General features: G+C 41.5%; 1 protein-coding gene across 3 annotated transcripts in view; it reads left to right on the forward strand.

Annotated features, from left to right (window-relative positions):
* Positions 1-5869: 5869 nt before the first annotated feature.
* The window catches only part of CHST9 (carbohydrate sulfotransferase 9), a 284083-nt gene continuing 274505 nt past the window's right edge, over positions 5870-15447 (forward strand). For 2 of the 3 annotated variants that reach the window (XM_070778778.1, XM_070778777.1), the window contains exon 1: positions 5870-6087. The gene's annotated coding sequence lies outside the window, so the exon portion shown is untranslated. The remainder of the gene's footprint in view (positions 6088-15447) is intronic. The other variant, XM_070778775.1, reaches the window with a different exon arrangement.

The following is a 15447-nucleotide window of genomic DNA, read 5'->3' on the forward strand; positions in this document are numbered from 1 at the left end:
CCCACACTGCCTAGACAGCCATTGTTTAGTGAATTAATTAGTAAAATATTAAGACTCCATCACTAACCTAATTCTAGACACTTTTGAAACTTATAGTACAGAAGGCCCCTCATCAATGCAGGCCACTGCAAGTGATTTTTTATTTTGACTTAGGGTCTTGAAGTCATCTTCAAGATCACTTCATATCTTAACCGACCACATCAAAAACTGAACTCATGTCAGGAAATAAAAAAAGTATGTGTCCAAATATTGGTTCAGAGGAAAGTATTTCATTTTTCCAGTAAATTTTTCACATAGAGTTTTCCCTAATCCTATGGCCTATCAAAAACCATCAAAGTTGTAAAATATTTCTTTATACAGAGGTACATTTAGATTTCCACATGTTACATGTTTCTAATTTAGGTTTTTCTCCACATAAACACTATTTTATAAAATTTTTATAAAATCTTATTGCTTAAGACTTAAAAGTGACTATTTGGAAAGGTTTAGTTTTTGTTATTTTTAAGAGGAAATTCAAACTTGCTTGGTTGAAAAAATTACAGACATAACTCCCCTAGTGACTTTGATTTTCCTAAAATAACTGCAAGCTGTTCTTATTCAATCAACCAATCAATATATATTTATTGACCTGTTCCATTTACCAACACTATTAGGTGCTGACTATTCTAATTTATTTGACCTTGAATCATTGCTTTACTTAGGCAGCAGATAAATAATAATAATGGCAACACATCTTTCATTTTCATTTATAATTATCTTTTAGTTTTTCTGTTTGACCAACCTCTTTTAAAGTTTTTAAGTTTTTAGGATCATATTTTTTCCTCATATAATGTTAATCTTATGCTTTGCCCAGTCATGTGTTTTGTCTTTTCATCTTTTTCAATATTCTTCTGGATACTTGATTTGTGCTTTCGTTATTCATATATCCGGTCCTTAATATTTTTCTTGATTTCTTTAGGAAAATAATTTCTCCCCTAAAAAAGTGTTAGAGACAAGAGTTCACAGAGCCTAATCTTGTTATTTCCCCATGACTTGGTAATTTTGAAAGTGAAAGTCGCTCAGTCATGTCTGACTCTTTGTGACCCCATGGACTATACAGTCCGTGGAATTCTCCAGGCCAGAATACTGGAGTGGGTAGCCGTTCCCTTCTCCAGAGGATCTTTCCAACCCAGGGATCTAACCCAGATCTCCCATATTATAGGTGGATTCTTTACCATCTGAGCCACCAGAGAAGCCCAGTTTTTTGGTCAACTTCAAACTGCAAACTTTGTGTAACACGGTGCTAGGTATAACAGGAAGTAAATAAATCATTATGCTCCCAGACTCCTCCAAGTCTGTAAAGTTTGAATGCTTTGTCTTTTTCCTATTTAATCCTGATATTGAAACAAAAAGATTTTTTCTTCTAACATTTCAGAGAGGAAGTGTTACTTTGTACAGTGCCATATCCAGCATCCTATAGATCAAGGCTGGATAACCAGTACCACATTCCTCTAGCTTTCTCTCATTTTTGTTTTGAATTTCATCTACTGAAGAAAAAGCTTACCTTGGCCTTTTATTTTCTGATTAGAATTCACTTTGGACGTCATTATGCAGATCCACTGATATGTGAAGCTGAAGAATCATCAGCATAGCTTGATCAAAAGAAGTGATCTTCATCAGATATCAGATATCAGAGAAGTTCTGAAATTGGAAGGATCATTGGGGCCTTGATCTTTGAATTCCATGACCTCATGCACTCCATGGGGATAAAATGAGCCCAAGGAGAACAGGCTTGCCCAACTTTGTTGTTGTTCAGTCCCTAAGCTGAGCCTGACTCTTTGTGACCCCATGGACTGCAGGACGCCAGGCTCCTCCACTATCCCCTGGAGCTTGCTCAAATTCATGTCCATTGAGTCAGTGATGCAATCTAACTATATCGTCCTCTGCAACTTATTAGAAACAAATCCAGTTCTCTAGTACTCTTGACCATTTCATCACACTAAATTAAGCTTTCTATTTATTTTTTAAAAGAGCTTTTTGATGTGGACCATTTTTAAATTCTTTATCGAATTTGTTAAAATATTTCTTCTGTTGTTTATGTTGTCGTTTTTTGGCTGTGAGTCATGTGCGATCTTAGCTCCCTGACTGGGGATTGGACACATACCCCCTGAATTGGAAAATGAAGTCTTAACCAGTGGACCACCAGGGAAGCCTCTTTTCCCCTAAAAGTTGTTTATTTTGATCTCCCTTCCCCCAGAAAAATCTGGATAAAGTCTGAATATCATCTAGTAGAAGAGTTCTGCCATCCCCCCGCCTGGTTCAGTGGGGTTCTTTTTGTTCTCTTGATAGTGAATCAACATAAATGATGTTCTTTGATTATTTTTCTTTTTTTACTTCTGCTCTGTGGAATAAGAGCAAGAAAAGTTAAAGGGAAATTATGATAGCTTCTGGTGTATCCTGCATTAACTCATGTAAAAAAATATTCTTTCCAGGTAAATATATCTCTGCTTTCTCTCAACAGAACAGTTGGGGGCATAAATAAGATGGTTTAGAGGTATTTGCAACCCCCATATGGCCTTCTACATTGTGCTTAATACATTTCTGCTGAATTATTATCTTGGCTATTCATTAAGCCAAGTCATCGCTAGAAACTGCATGGTTAAAAAACTCAAACTCAAAAAGAGCAAGAGGTATCCCATAATAGTGTTGTACTCATACCTTAAAGTAGCTTTTTTTTATGTGTGCATAGAGACACTGGGAAAATACCCTTCCCTACTCTTTTCCTACTCTTCTATCCCATCCTCCTTACACACAGCTTTCATAAACTATGAGCCCCTCACTTGGCTCATTCTTTTATTTATTTTTGGGCTGCACTGGGTTTTCATTTTGAAGCACTGGCTCTTTGTTCCTACGCAAGGGCTTTCTCTAGTTGTGGAAGCTTCTCTAGTTGTGGTTCATGGGCTCTTAGGTGCTTAAGCTTCAGTAGTTTTGGCTCTCGGGCTTAGCTGCCCTGAAGCATGTGGGATGTTAGTTTCTGGAGCAGGGATCGAACCTGTGTCCCCTGCACTGGTGGAGTCTTAACCACTGGACCACCAGGGAACTTCCTTGCTCATTCTACTACTAGTTACACTATTTTCAAAGTGAAGTTTGCATTTCCTATACTTAATTCAATGATAGCTGCACTGTGTGTACTTCACAAATAAACCTATGAATGACAAAGTCCCCTTTCTACAAAGGCACTCTTGCCATCAAATGTACCTTGGGATTTGATGCAGAAATTTTTTATGACTATAATTGTTACCAACCTACACATTAAAGGATCAATGATCCATAAGCTTCATACTTGCCCAGAAACAATCAATAGTTAAACATTTTAAGAAATTCAAAGAACTAAACAAAATTAATAGACTGGCAAGTTCAGAAACGTGCTGTGAACCAATGTTTCAGAAATAATGCAGTTTGTAAAAATTAAACTAGTATAACCACAAAAATTTAAGAAGGTGCTATTTTCACTTAACTATGTAACTCTCATGTGGTATCATAACCATATAATCAGATACCATGAGACGATCCATTGTATACTGATGCTTGGAATGCTTTTCAGGTGATTCTTTGATCCTTTAAAAACCAACAATGGAAATTCACAAAATGCAAATTCCTTAGTCATTAAAATATTTTTTAGTAGCTTTGGACAGAGACGTAGGAATGAAAGATAGTTCACAGTTCAAAATGTTGGATTTGTTATAATAGATGAATAAGATAGATTCTAAAGCCTGGAAAATTCCACAATGATGGGAAAGTCTGGAAGCCCATTAATCAGGCAAATTCCATCAGAACTGACCTGACCATGCAGTTTCCCCCAGGGGTTACAAAAAAGTTGGAGAATTTACAAATAATAGAGTTATAATTATATTCCTGCTTGACTCTCTTATTTTACAGATGAGAAGGCATAGGCCACAGAAATTGTATGACTCGAAGCAGCCAAGAACTAGTGTCAGGGTCTCCTGAACCCATGTGGGATTTCTTCACCGCTCTGATGTAATAGATGGTTACAACTTCAAGAGCTCATAGAACATGCAATGACACCCATGGGACCAAACCCAAAATGACTACATTACATCGGTTAATTCTTTCAACAAGCCCTCATCAATTTCCAGTTAGATATTGCTCAGGACACTACCTTGTTTCTTTAAAAGTCCAACTGCAGAAAAAGGTTCACTCTAGAGATGAGTAAGGACTTCAGTGCAGGAATTGAAGTTAATTGTTAATAAGAAACCAGCAGACAAACAAATTAATAACTTGTAACAACAACAACAAAAATCAGGCTGTGTTTAAAAGAAACCAGAATCAGGCAAACAACTCTGGCAATAATATTTCTTCACCAAACTAAAGTTTACTACCAGCAGATGTGTTATTTCTCACCCACTTAAATGGACCTACTGAAAATGTAGATTGATAACAATCTTCTTTGAAAAAATATGTATTCTGATACAGCATTGAGGTAGGTTTAGCTACTGACTACTTTAAAAAAAAATTAGTTTTTCTTTGTTAATGCATAAAAACTATCTGAATGCAAAGTAAGCAAGGGTTATGTTAATTTTATTTGTCCTAGTTTGGTCAAATTGTTGTTACACAATATTTGGAACTAATTTTAGATTTCAATAAAGTTTCTTTTAATGATAAGAAAAAAAAAATCTGTTCTAACCTTGGTCTGCCAACTACAGCTTGCTGGATTTTGAAGTGTGTGGCCTGAGACAGCTACCAAGTCTTGGATACAGTAAAGGGCCACTTTGCCTTCTTCTTCTTCTTCTTTTTCAGAAGCCCTTGTGTTACACACACCTGCTACCCAATTCACTCAGGGCTCATATATCCCTCCTAGACTTTACTGACCTATTATTTCATATATAGATAGAGATATAGGTATAGATGGGCTTCCGTGGTGGCTCAGCTGTAAAGAATCCGCTTGCAATGCAGGAGACACAGGAGAGGTAGGTTCCACCCCTGGGTCGGAAAGAGCCCCTGGAGGAGGGCATGGCTACTCACTCCAGTATTCTTGCCTGGAGAATCCCATGGACAGAGGAGCCTGGCAGGCAACAGTTCACAGGATTGCAAAGAGTGGACACACTGAAGCAACTGAGCATACAGGCACTCATAGGGATACATATAGATCTAGGTATAAAATACTACATAAACATAAATAATAGACGGATGGATAGATAGCTAGATAGGTGGGCTTTCCAGGTGGTTCAGCAGTAAAGAATTCCCTACCAATGCAGGAGACTTGGGTTAATTCCCTTGGTGGGGAAGATCCCCTGGAGGAGGAACTAGCAACCCACTCCAGTATTCTTGCCAGGAAAATTCGATGGACAGAGGAGCCTGGTGGGCTGCAGCCCATGGGGTCGCAAAGAGCTGGATAAGACTAAAGGACAGATAGGTAGATAGAGATATATAAATGATAGGTGGATACACAGATGATGGATCTGTCAGGCAAAAGAAATGCTAAGACTTTGGACTCAAAGCTTGCCATAAGCTACTAACCTATAGATTTATTCTTCAGGTGTTTCTAGAACACTTCGGAAAGAACCTGAATCAGTGCAGAGGTGAAGAGAAGGTGATTTAGGCAACAAACGCCAGAGACCATCACTCCCTGGACCAAGAATGGGTGGCACCGGAGCCCTGCGGCTGGGAAAGAGGGCACGCGGCCAGCAGAGGTGAGGCCACAAAGTGAGCCGCACGGAGAGCGACGAAGGCGGAGACCGGGAGGCCGGCGAGCTGGCAGGCCTGGCAGGCGGCGCGCAAGTCTGGGGGATGAGGGGCTCCGGGTGCCGGGCGGACGCGGGGGGCGGAGCCGCGGGGCGGGGCGGGGCGGGGGCGGCCGGGAGCCCAGGCGGCGCCGCAGCCCCAGCCCGGCTGACGGACGCGCGCGAGCGGCGGGCTCCGCGCATCCCCGGCTCCAGCTCAGCGCTGCTGCCTACCCACCCGGCGGCTCCGCGGCGGGGCGGAGTCCGCGAGAGTTTGCCCCGGAGATCGGGGAACTTTCCGGCCGAAGCTCCGCTTCCACGAAAGCACTACCTGCCGGCGCCCTCCGCTGCCCGCGCCGCCTGCGAGGTACCTGCGGGGGATCGGCGCGTAGGGGAGCAGGGGTCCGGGATTGGGAGGGACGGGGACCGAGATTGCAGGGCGCCGCTAGTTCCCTGCGGAGAGAGGTCTGGGTGTGCGGAAAGTGCATCTCCCCTTTCCAAGTGCTTCACCTCTGCGGGAGGCATCTTTTCTTTCTACCTCTAATCCCAACCCCCGCCCCATTTGAACCCACTCCCGCTCACTTTATTGACTGTGCTGAGGGGAGGGAGGATCCGGGAGATGAAGGGGGTGCGAAGACTTGGGGAGGGCCGGAGGAGGAGGAAGGATGCCTGAAAACTTGGGAGCTACCTGTGCTGGATTCCTGGGCTCCGCGGGGCACCCTGCTACCCGGGGTTCGCGTGGAGCCCCCGCTCCGGGCCGAGACTGGAAAGAAGACACCAGAAGGAGCGGTCTCGAGTATGTGCTGCCGGTTTATCCGGTCCTCCGGCGTGTCTGGCACCAAGAAGAGCATCTCTGCTGGGGTACCCCCTTTTTGCATCTGTCCCAAACTCCGAGACCACGCAGAGACTCCTGCTGAGGCCGCGGGCCATGTGGGAGCCCAGATTCCATCGGGCCGGGCCGGACCGAGGGGTTGGGGGCGCCCTGGGGAGGAAGATCGAAGTGGGCTGGGGGGAGTAGAAGCTGCGCGGTGGCTTTGTGGCCCCAGCTGTCACTTTCACACGGCCCCCCGCTCTCTCTTCTGCCCCGTCCCCACATCCCGCTCATCCGCGTGTTTCTGTTAGGAGGCTCGAGGTTGTCGTTTTTGATACCTGTCAGGAGTTATTTCCAACTAAGTTCACAGGAGCCATGCTGGAGCGGCCGCGGGTCTTCCTCCTCTTCCTGCAGGTCCGCCCCCAACTCCCTCCCACCCGCAAACCGGTCCTGAACCGTTCCCAGGGTCTTCAAAGGGTTACGAAGGAAATCCTACAGAGCCTGCGCTGGTGTGACTTTCCCCCCATTCTGTTCTCACGACCAAATCCAAACACGGTGGGGCTTTCATCAGTTCAGTTCAGTTCAGCCGCTCAGTCGTGTCCGACTCTTGGCGACTCTTGGCGGCCCCATGAATCGCAGCACGCCAGGCCTCCCTGTCCATCACCAACTCCAGGAGTTCACTCAGACTCACGTCCGTCGAGTCAGGGATGCCATCCAGCCATCTCATCCTCTGTCGTCCCCTTCTCCTCCTGCCCCCAATCCCTCCCAGCATCAGAGTCTTTTCCAATGAGTCAACTCTTCTCATGAGGTGGCCAAAGTACTGGAGTTTCAGCTTTAGCATCATTCCTTCCAAAGAAATCCCAGGGCTGATCTTCAGAATGGACTGGTTGGATCTCCTTGCAGTCCAAGGGACTCTGGGGCTTTCATAGGACTCTCCTTTAGCAGTTTTTCTAGTAACTAAGAATATCATTTAGCAGTACTTATTTTTTAAGTTTAACCGCAAACATTGCATTAATCCCTCTGTATACAGTTTTATCTGTGTTTGTCACAATTCCATTGAGTTTAAAGGACAGGATGTAGGCTTCTTTTAGGCTGACATATATATGTGTGTGTGTGTGTGTGTGTGTGTGTGTGTATACACTAAAATACAGTGTGAGTGGATATTTATCTGTCTTCCTAGTTGGGTGGCCTGGCACCTGCAGGTTCCAGTACATAATTATAATACCATATGCCTGGCTCCCAAATTGAGGATAAGGAGATTGTTACTGTTTTTCATGGGCAAGGGTATCTTGGACTCCCAGATTTTATGATTGCTCAGAGGGTTGTTGGTTTTTTGTTTTGTTTTTTTTTAAGGGGCTTCAAATCAGCGTGAATCAGATATACAGAACAAAATTACAGTTCTATCCCACGCAGCCAAAAAGAATACAATACATGAGCGCTGGTAGTTGACTCAACTGTTGAGGAAAATTTTAAGTCCTCTCATCACACAGAAACATTTTGATCAAATATCTTGCGTAAGAAATAACATGCATTGAATGACTTGAGAAAACGAGGAGGATTTTCCTCTGGCCTCATATAGGTTTCATGTCTTTTATTATAGTAGCATCCTTCAGAAAATGAGCCTTGCAGAGAGTTGTTGATATGTATTGACTACAACACCATATTTTTTAATACAGAGGCTTGGTGACAGTCCAAAAACATAAATGTTTTAAATCATTACCAACCATCTGTTCTCTCCCACTCACTTAAAGCCCAGTGGTTTATTTTCACAGGTATCAAAACATACATCCTCATTTCATACATTTCCATGAATATCCCTAAAGCTACTATGGTATCTGGTCTTGACCCAAGTTCAGCAACTGTTGTGTTTGGCTGATTACCCTGTAAGCTCCTCTCATTTTATTTTCAATGAAAGAAGAAATCAAAAAAGTTGGAAAGCCTTTGGCCAAGGCTGGTGTATACGCCAGTGAAATCTCATTGCTCTTCCCTCCCGGCCCCCACCTTTTTGTTACCAGCAAGAGGCTGAGAATTAGTACAGCTGCAGGCCTCTTCTGATGACTTTCTTTCCTTTTCTTCCTGGTCACAAGGGTAGCATAGGGGCTCTCAAGCAGTGCCTTAAACAGTCCCATGACTCCTGAAAATTAGTGTGGTTTCCAGAAGGATATAACATCTTCCCAGGAAGAATTGTCAAAATGGGAGACATGTAATATTCCAAACCCCAAATTAAGTAGACTTAGGATGTACATGTTATTTCCTGCACAAATATTGGGTATGCATAATGTAGAGTATTGTATCGGATATGAATAAAATATGTCTACATAGTTTTCTTTAGATTTGTGTTAGGAGATCTGGATGAGTTTGTATATAATCAGCATATAGAGTCACACTCTTAGTTTTGTTCATGTCCTCATTAAAGTAAGATTTGAGGTTTTGAGTCCTTCTACGCCCAATCCTGAAATGCTCTCCCATTTGAGGGATGTTTGCTTTAGCTGGAACCGCAATATTAGGATATTTTTATTACTTAAAATCAAAGTTGCATAATAATAAAAATATTGTTCCTTCAGTGTGTTCAAAACGTTGGGAATTTCTTTTTACTCAAATCTGGGTGTAATGTCCCAAAGCACTTTCATATTTTTAAGAAAAAAGATACTGGCAGTCTTGCTCACATTTTTCAAATAATTGATGCCTACTTGGAAGAGTATCAGGAGCCAGAGGAGGTTGATTTCCGCCCTCTTACCTGCTACACTGCCCTGTACTGCCCTAGCCTTGAAAGCACAAGACTCTCCTTACTTGTTCCCAGGATAGCCTTGAAAAGAATGAACCCAAACTATAGATAATTTGGAAAGTAAAGTTGCTTTTAAAAAATATGGTCTAATTTATACCTTTGGAAAAACATAAGGCTGTGTTACATCTTATTTTTCTTTGTACTAAAAATGAATTATGGAGGGGGAACAGCTTCATCACATATAGTAAGCACTCTAAATTATTCATGTTAATGAGAGGAATAGAGGCAAAGATAATCCAAAATCATCGTTACTTAAAAAGTCATTTGTCTTTGGAATGTATTGTATGTTTGACTTCAAAAAAGATATTCATTGTTACTGTGGGCAAGTTGCCTTTCTAATTACTTTGTTTGGTTTAGGTTAATTTTTAAATGAGCTTACATATCTCAAATGCAAAAACTGATTTATAAGGTGGGGGGCACATGGACAACTTGCCCAGAAACAAGCTAGGTGACAGAAACAAGCAAACCTGCTATGAAAACTTTGCAGTAAATTGTATATCACTCTCAGACAGGTGACCAAGGCTTGATTCCATACCTACTTAATTCATTTGTGTTAAGGATTAGATGTGTTCCTAGAAAAAGCCCTTCGATCAAAATTTGAGAAATTCATCCCCACTTTGTATGTAACAGAGGTGATTATGGTGTTTTCAGAAGATAATAGGTGCTTCAGAAAACCAACTAGAAATATTCTAATTTTTAAATCTCACCAAACTGAATTTTTTTAAGCCTGGAATTTTCCTAAAGCATGCACATGTGTATATGTTAAGGTAATACTCTGATGCCTTATTTTTATGCATATGTTTCAAAAGCAAAGATAGCAAGTTGTCATCAGAATAAGGAATTTGGTCCATTTGCTCTCTGCACCTAGGCTCCAAATCAAAATTTTATCAAAAAGAAGCTCTCGAATACCTATTGTTATGGAGGACCTGGTAGATAAAAGTAGTTGAAGTTCAGCAAGACCGCCAATTTAACAGATTTCTATTGTGTTTTTCAAAAGCTCCAGGGCAAAATTGGTTGTAGATGAAATAGTTACTTGGACAAGAAGTTGATTCACACCATAGCACTTGCTCTTAAACACCTCCTCTGTGGTCAGTGTTCAGTTGTATATAGATTTTGTTGAATTGTTATCTCTGTGGACTATTACAATTTAAAAAGCCCTCTATGAAGAAGGTTAAAGCTGCCAGAATATATGATTGGCTAGGCAGATAGATAAGATCGTTTTTATTTCAAGAATTCAAAGCAAAACATAAAACTCTGACTTTTACAACAGTAAGCAGGATGGAACTGGAAAAGTAGCTGTCCCCTTCAGATTGGTGATTCTGTTCTCCTAATAAATGTGCTGGCTCTATCAAGTGTAGGGGTGCTTCTTTTTTAAGAGGGCATTTTTGTTTTTCATAAGACATGACACTTTTTAGAAAACTTGACTGAGTACTTGAAAATATACATTGTGGTTGGAAAGATAATTCACACCCACAGGATTTATTTTATATACATTTATTAAAGGAATCAGTTTCTTCTGAGCAGTGCCTAAATCTTGGAATCAAAATTATGCATTTTGTGATAGAGCTGGAAAGGACCTTAAGAGCAGTTTATTCCAGTGCCCTTATGTTACAGTTAAGGAGATAGGGGCCCGCAGCCATCCTGGTGAGCTGCTGAAGGTCACTCCGGTGGTTAGTGGCAGAGCAGATACTGGAAACTAGACTCACTCCTCGTCCAGCTCCCTTGACTTAAGAGTAGTAGCTGGATGGGGAAGTTAACTCTTTCTGGCCATCCGGTGTCGGCTGTACACGAGAGGAAGTGAAGTGGTACAGAGGGACACACAGGAGCCTTGTAGGTTTTCTGTCTTCCATCATTGACTGTCATTCACTCTGGACCAAACTGTAGTCCTCAACCCTCTTAGACTCTTGTCCTCTTTTTAAAAATATATATATATATTGATTTATTTTTGGCTGTGCTGGGTCTTCGTTGCTTCACGGGTTTTTCCCTAGCTGCAGGAAGTGGGGGCAACTCTAGATGTAGTGTGCAGGCTTCTCATTGCGGTGGCTTCTCTTGTGGAGCGCGGGCCCTAGGGCGAGAGGGCTTCAATAGTTGCGACACGTGCGATCAGTCCTCATGGCTCCTGGGCTCTAAAGTACTGGCTTAGTAGTTGTGGTGCACAGGCTTAGTTGCTCCAAGGCATGTGGGATCTTCCCAGACCAGGGATTGAACCTGTGTCTCCTGCACTGGCAGGTAGATTATTCAGTGAGCCACAAGGGAACCCCTGTCTTCCTCTTAATAACAGATATTTTGGGTCACCCCCTTGGTGTCTTGAAATGTAATTCATCAATAATATGATCACTGAATATATCTGTCATGAAAAGGAGCAATAAAATAAAAATAATCTGTTGTACAATGTGCATTTCACTGTGCTAGTGTTTAAGGGTAACTTCACTGGAGCACAGTAAAGAGGTCAGAAGCTTGCTTGTATGTTTATATAATGAATACATTTGGATTTAACACAAATAAAAACATCAGAAGACCTTCCATACAGGGAGTACAGGAAATGAAAGGAGACTAGACTAAAAGTAGCATTAGCTACTTTTATAAGCCAGACATTTGTATATGATAACAGAGAGAAGAAAATGATGGTAATTGTTGTAGGAAAAATATGCCAAGTCACGTTATAGACAGTCAGAATGGAGAAAACGTGGAAGTGTGATATTTTGCAAATGAGAAACTAAATATTGTTAATACTGTTCCACCAAAATCCCCACACTGCTTTATGTGACGTTTCCCCCTTGTTACTAATGTGAACTGTATGTCAAGGGACTCTGCAGACTACCTACCATATCATCAATAAAGACAAATACAATATTTCCACAATGGAAATTATTGACAGTGCTGATGCTGCCCTTTTCAGTTTATTTTCTATTAATATTGTAGTTGATTAATTCTAGATTTAGGAGAAAGATTTTACAAAATGATTGAATTATTACTCACTGCAGCCTTGCTGTAAGCCACCAGGGTTTTGGTGGAAATTCCTTTAAAATGCTTAGTTATGATTATGTACCAGATTCTGCAAGTTGATATTCATTACAAATTTAGTTCAGGGGAACACTGCTTGTCACTAAGTTGTGTCCAACTCTTTGCAACACCATGGACTGTAGCTTGTCAGGCTCCTCTGTCCATGAAATTTCCCAGGCAGGAATACTGGAGTGGATTGCCATTTCCTTCTTCATGGGCTCTTCCTGACCCAGGGATCGAACCCGGGTCTCCTGCTTGGCAGATGGATTCTTTATCACTGAGCCAGCTGGGAAGCAACACTGCATGTTGTTTGAGATGTGCTGTGTGCTTGGTCGCTCAGTCGTGTCTGGCTTTTTGTGACCCCATGGACTGTAGCCCGCCAGGATCCTCTGTCCATGGGGATTCTCCAGGCAAGAATACTGGAGTGGGTTGCCATGCCCTCCTCCAGGGGATCTCCTCAACCCAGAGATCGAATCCAGGTCTTCTGCATTGCAGGTGGATTTTTTACCATCTGAGTCACCAGGGAAGCCCAAGAATACTGGAGTGGGTAGCCTATCCCTTCTCCACGGGAACTTCCTGACCCAGGAATTGAACCAGGGTCTCCTGCAGTGCTGGTGGATTCTTTACCAGCTGAACGACCAGGGAAGCCTGTTGTTTGAGATATTTAGGGGAAATTCTTCATCAAAAAGTCCCTAAGAATGAACAGAACACCCCTCCCTTAATGATGTGACAAACCTCAAATCCTTCCCAAAATATTCTTTAGGGGCAGTCTGGCCCTGATGAGAGTCACAGGGCTAGATTAACAAGATTGTCAGGTTTAAAAAAAAATTATTCATTTTTTATTAAAATATAGTTGAAGTTTAAAAATAAAATTTATATAAAAAATATATTTATAGTTGATTTACAATGTTGTGTTAGTAATTCCTACAAGGGAAAAGAATCTGAAAAACAGTACATATAGATAAACAAGATTTTTATGATGGCATGGGTTATTTTTCATACCCTCACCCAATCCTTACTTCTTTTAAGTGGGACCATCCCATTGTTTACTGGTCTCTGCCTTTAGTGGACCAGTATTACAAATTTCACTGCCCATCAAACTCAAGTTCATGTTCTGATCTTTTTCTCTCTCTCACCTTTATAAAGTGTGTATGCTAGTTGCTCCATCATGTCCAACTCTTTGCGACCCCATGGACTATAGCCGACCAGGCTCCTCTGTCCATGGGATACTGGAGTGGGTGGCCATTCCCTTCTCCAGGAGATCTTCACAACCCACAGGTCAAATTTGGGTCTCCTGCATTAGAGGCCAATTCTTTACCATCTGAGCCACCAGGGAGCCCCCCACCCAGATTTACTACTTCTTTATTTCTCTTAGGAATCTATCTTTTATTGGTGACTGTGAATGTCAACAAACTAATAAGCTGGATATTTTACTTCTCCCACACCTTAACCTTGTGTAAAGGCATATCTCCAGAAAGCATTGAAGGCTTCTGTATAGACAGACAATATATACATGCACACACATGTGTGTATATGCATGCATATGTTATAGATGTACATGTTATATACGTTATATACGTACAAAATTTCAGGCACCGAAAAATAGGAAAAGGAGGCATTATTTGATATTATATTTTTAATGCCCTTGAAACATGCTTATGCAAGCAAAGAACTGCGCTGGTCCAGTATTGGAAGTTGCATCATAAAACATAGTGCTGTGAAGTATGTCCATAGCAGAGGCCAAAATTTGTTACCAATGCAAATAAACTGTTGTATTAGAATTATTTTGCATTACTTTGGTTAAGTATGTCCTGTGCTGGCATATGAGAGTTGGAGGTGGGGTTCATATATACTGAGTGCTCAGTCATATCTGACTCTTTGTGACCCCATGGACTGTAGCCCACCAGGCTCCTCTGTGCATGGGATTTTCCAGGGGAGCTTCTCAACCCAGGGGTCGAGCCCATGTCTCCTGCATTGGCGAGCGGATTATTTGCCCCTGAGCTAGAGAAGCAGAGGTGTAGACAATTCTGTTGTCTGTCTTAGGTGTGTTTTGTCTGTGTGCTGTTTCCACACTGAAAACACACCGACATCTCCTCTTGTGTAATATATAGTGTTGCAGAGAGACTAGAGACTTCTGAAGATTGCCCACATACACAACTTATGAGAGAGTATGGGATCCCAGAAGCAAGGAGGAAATTGAGAGTGGAACTCAAATTTTCTTACTTCTGGTTTGTTTACTAGACCATAATGTAAGACCTGCTCTTGGGAACTGAGTTATTAGAAAATGTCATTTCAGTGTTAGCTACTGCAAGCATCTTGAATTTGCCAAATTGTAAGGAAGATTTGTTTTTCCTTAAATTCCGTGGTGAGTTCCTCTAAGGTGTCTTTTGTAACATTATATGTCTTACTCTTTTTTACTTAATCTTTTTAAAGAAAGAAAGAAAGTTTTTAATGCAAGCTCTTTAACAGGTAAGACTGAAATCACAGTATGTGTATGTGTGTGTGAATAACTTGTTGCTTTGACACAATCACAAGATTCTTTACATAGAAGGGCATGTTTTACCCAGTCAAGAGCGGCAGCTTTTGCTACAAAAGGGATGAGGGAATTGTACAAAACACAATTTGATCTATGATTATTTTGCTGTATAGTGTTCATTCTTACTGGAAGCTTCTTGGTCAATTGAATAGTTCAACATTCAAACTGACCTCTAACTCATTTTGATCCACTTTTGTTACAATTTCTAATAAGAACCTACTGGTACAGTGGGATTGAGGGAAGATGAAATTGAGGGGGTTGGATTGTGGCAGTGATAAGGAAAATAAGGAGCTTTTTTCATTTCAGCAACACAAAGATCTTTATAGACAGCGCAGTTTTATTGGGATATCTGCCTGTTCTTGGTGTGCTTTTTACTCTTGCACAGAACGGAGGCAAAGATTGTCAAAGAGAAGCCCTTCCTCCTCTTTGTACCTGTAATAGTGCCACACAAGAGAAAACCTTCTTTGTCAGAATAAACAGAACACATTCCAATCATAGTGTCTCCTTTCACCTTAGGACCTCAATACTCCCCTAAACTGAAATCTAAAACACTAAAGAATCTATATATTAAAAGAAACACACCCAGTTAGTG

This window comes from Bos indicus, chromosome 24 (genome assembly GCF_029378745.1).
Source record: "Bos indicus isolate NIAB-ARS_2022 breed Sahiwal x Tharparkar chromosome 24, NIAB-ARS_B.indTharparkar_mat_pri_1.0, whole genome shotgun sequence".
NCBI lineage: Eukaryota > Metazoa > Chordata > Mammalia > Artiodactyla > Bovidae > Bos > Bos indicus.